At 40.3% G+C, this 3566-nt stretch overlaps 1 protein-coding gene across 1 annotated transcript in view; it reads left to right on the forward strand.

The window, feature by feature from the left end:
* Window positions 1–2189: 2189 nt before the first annotated feature.
* The window catches only part of LOC118326635 (copine-1-like), a 3087-nt gene continuing 1710 nt past the window's right edge, over window positions 2190–3566 (forward strand). The window contains exon 1 of the mRNA XM_035659668.1: window positions 2190–2476. The gene's annotated coding sequence lies outside the window, so the exon portion shown is untranslated. The remainder of the gene's footprint in view (window positions 2477–3566) is intronic.

A 3566-nucleotide genomic window follows, 5' to 3' on the forward strand; every position in this document is an offset into this window, starting at 1 on the left:
ACAAAATGTACCACCACTGCTACCATCTGTAAAATGTGAGGCAGCAGAGAATAAGGGTGTTTGTGGAGAGATGAGGAACTAGACTACATACAGATAAACTCACTATGTCTTGGTATTCTGCTATGACACCCACAACCCAGTAGGGAGTGGGGAGGTCAAGAACACTTGCCTTCTGAAACTTTAATTTTGTATGATCGGTTGGAGGACGCAAATTCATGATTTATGTGGGATGAACTACTAAAATGATTCAAAAAACTGTCATTTTGGACTACCACCAAGATAAGTTGTGGTGGTGGTATTCACACAGATAGTGAAGCAAATTTTGTGATGAGATGATAATTGACAAGTCAATGCAAAGACACAAATAGATGCAAATTCATGCCAGGTAACGGCTTTTGCAGTGTTGTGTGGGGAGGACTAGAGAGACAGAGCTGCTGCTTGGTGACAGACAGCTGCTTGAGTCGTTTTGTGTGAACACACCATAACGGCATTAACTCACATTCTTCTTCTGAGCCAATAAATCTGTCTTGCTTCAACAAAAGTGAGGGGGTATTGATCACCTCGAACATTCATCTGTGATTCATTACGAAGCGAGAACATTCTGTTAACTTGTGTTCTGTAGTTGGGGAATGCAGGGAAACCAATTATCAGAGTTCACTGCGTGTTTACTTTAAACCAGACTCATTTGCACTGTAAAGTCTCAGTAAGAATCAGTTAACTTAAATAAAATCCTCTTTCAGTATTAGGTCAGTGTAATTATATACTTTCAGAGTTCAGTCTTGTAACTAAATAATGAGTTGGCAAAATGTTATGTAAATGTAAAATGTTATGTTATTTAGAAACATTGTTATCTTATTAGAGTATAATTCCCAGCATGCATTGCATTAAAAGCAGCAGCAGGTAACTTTTATAAAACTTCTTGTCATTTGCTGTTGGTGGATTGTTGATGATGTCATTAGGAGCACTGGGAGGAGCCAGAGGAACCACATTTTTTTCACATATTATCTTTTTCATGAACTACTGTCAGGATGTAGTAAAAGTTTCAGCAAATATGACAAAAAGTTATCTACTGCAACTTTAAAGTCACAATTGTCCAGAAATCCTTCTTCTTTCTAACATGAAGAAAATTACATGATTGAGGCGGTCTCTTTTTATATGTGTGTGTGTGTGTGCGAGAGAGAGTGATATACAGGTTTTCACACTATGGTTCTGTACATTATGACCTTTTCCTTATCAGGACATTCTTTTTCTGTGTTTTGGCATTTCCTGTTCTGTTTCTCACATGATGAGTCGCTCTGCTGCTGTTTCTGACTCCACTGTGGTTCAGCTACAAAGGGTGAATAAAAGAAAACTGTATGTTTCTCTGTGAGGAGATTGGCTCGCGCTGTGTTCAATTTGTTCTGTTCTTCCTCCTTTCTTACTGTTCTTAATTATACTTAATGTGACTTGCTGTTTTCTCTCTGACTGTGTCAGTACAGCCCATCATTTGACTCATTAGACACCTCCAGTGCTTTTTGCTTCAGCAGCAGTACTTCCAGCCTGAGTGTGTGCCCTTCAACGTAAAAGCCCAGAAATGTACTTTTATGAATCACCCTTGAAGTGAGTGTGAAAACAGTTCAAAAAGATCACTTTACAAGGCATTTTCAGGAGGTTTTAACAACACGTCAGTCTTCCTCAACAGGATGTTGTTGTCAGTTGTCACAACATATAACAACCTGTTACCTTCTTATGCAAACTCCATATGCTTAGGAAGACTTTAAGATGTGGTTGGGGGGAAACTACAAAGTGGACCTTGAGTGAAGATTTTGAGGACACTCACTAAAGAAAGGCACAGATTAAAACTGGTCTAATGAAATATGTTGTTGCAATACTGCTAGTAAGGTATGATCGGTAGGTAGGTTGATAGACTCCATAAATCAGTATATGACATTTTATGTATCAACTAATCAAAAGTAGGAAAGCACGTGCTACAAGCTGATTAATTACAGCTAATCCTGCTGCAAAGAACGGATTTGAAAGGATTTGTTGTGACGCCGCTTTTATTCTGAAGGAGCCAGGGTCGGAAGTCTCCTCGCAGGTTGCTTCTACCTTTACAAGCCAGAAACGTCACCAAGTCGCGTTTGCCCAAGAGGGGCGTGACTGACAGTCGTCTTATCCAATCAGAACGCGGCTCTGTAGCTGCCTGTCCAATCAGAGCGCACTCAGTCTGGGTGTGCCGCTCCCTGTTAGCAAAGCTGCTGAACGGAGACGAACTGCTGCTTTCTGTCTCAGTTACAGTGAAACTACAAACTCCAGCTGTAGTTAATCTTTTGTGAAGTGTAACAGAGTGGTCAGGTAACGGTTAGTGCTCTCTCAGGTGTATTTACTCTCACTGAAGAGGTGTCTTTTCCTGTTCCGGGACTGTGCAGTTGTTGTCCTCCGCCTTGGTGTTTGCTCCTGTGATCTGCTGAAGATAACATATCCCGACTCTGATAAGGTGATTTACAAATATTAAATTGACACAGTGATATGTGTATTGGTAGGTGGTGGTGTGTGTTTACTGACTGTTTAACTGCCTCCCCCAGAAATCTCCCTTTGAGCTCATGCTGGTGTTGCCTTCAGGTGCTGCTCGCTCACTTCATTTGATCTGAGGAGTAAAACCCTCACAGGTATCAGTGGGAGACTTTAACTTCAGTCAGCTGGCAGTTGTAACATTTAATATGGACAGTAAACAGTTATGAGAATAATTTAAGACAATATGAAGTTGGGATTAAAGGTGTGTTCAGGTGATTTTATTGTGTTTATATCAGAGATGGTTATCGTTGAGTGAAAGTTAGATGTTTATTATTACATCGTGTTACTTTGTTAGATTAAAGTGTTCTTTAAAGACACACTGGACAACTATACTTTGTTTAAAACTTCTCTGGTTGCAGCTTTTCTAATCCCACGATTTGCTGCTTTTCTCTGTGTAATGTGAATATTTTTGGGTTTTGCGCTGTTGGTCAAACAAGACATTTGAACACATCACCTGATGCACAGGTAGGTGTCAGCTAGACAGGAAATGAATTCCCCCTAAAGGTCTGAAGGCCCTCTGCTAATCAATGCTTCATTTCCAATACACAAGAGAGAAGTAGAGCAACTATATATACATATTTCACAACAGCACAGTAGCAATACCACAATGTAGAAACTTGATTATGACCTTTGTTGTCGTGGAGTAAAGTAGTTTGTTTGAAGTTTTACTGAAACAAAAACCTCTTAAGTTTCCTGAAAATGTCTCAGTGTTCTCCATCCCTTCAGGCTGTCACATCTAACGACTGACCACAACTATTTATGAGGTTTTATCATCACAGCGTCGTACAGAGAGCCCGCCCGGTTTATAGCTGCTGTCGAAGGAGGTTATCCAGTATCTGCTGGAGGGTGGACAGCCTCCTTTGCATGTGGAAAAGATACATTTATACTGTTATTATGTCACAGAGAGCTCGTGAACACACCATAATGTTCGGTACATTTCATGTTAAAGGACCATATAAGTATTACAGTGGTAGGAACCCGTCAGTGGAAATCCTGTCACTTCTGATCGTCAC

The sequence above is a fragment of the Morone saxatilis genome, unplaced genomic scaffold (assembly GCF_004916995.1).
Source record: "Morone saxatilis isolate NCDOM2014 unplaced genomic scaffold, NCSU_SB_2.0 Contig17, whole genome shotgun sequence".
NCBI classification, from domain to species: domain Eukaryota; kingdom Metazoa; phylum Chordata; class Actinopteri; family Moronidae; genus Morone; species Morone saxatilis.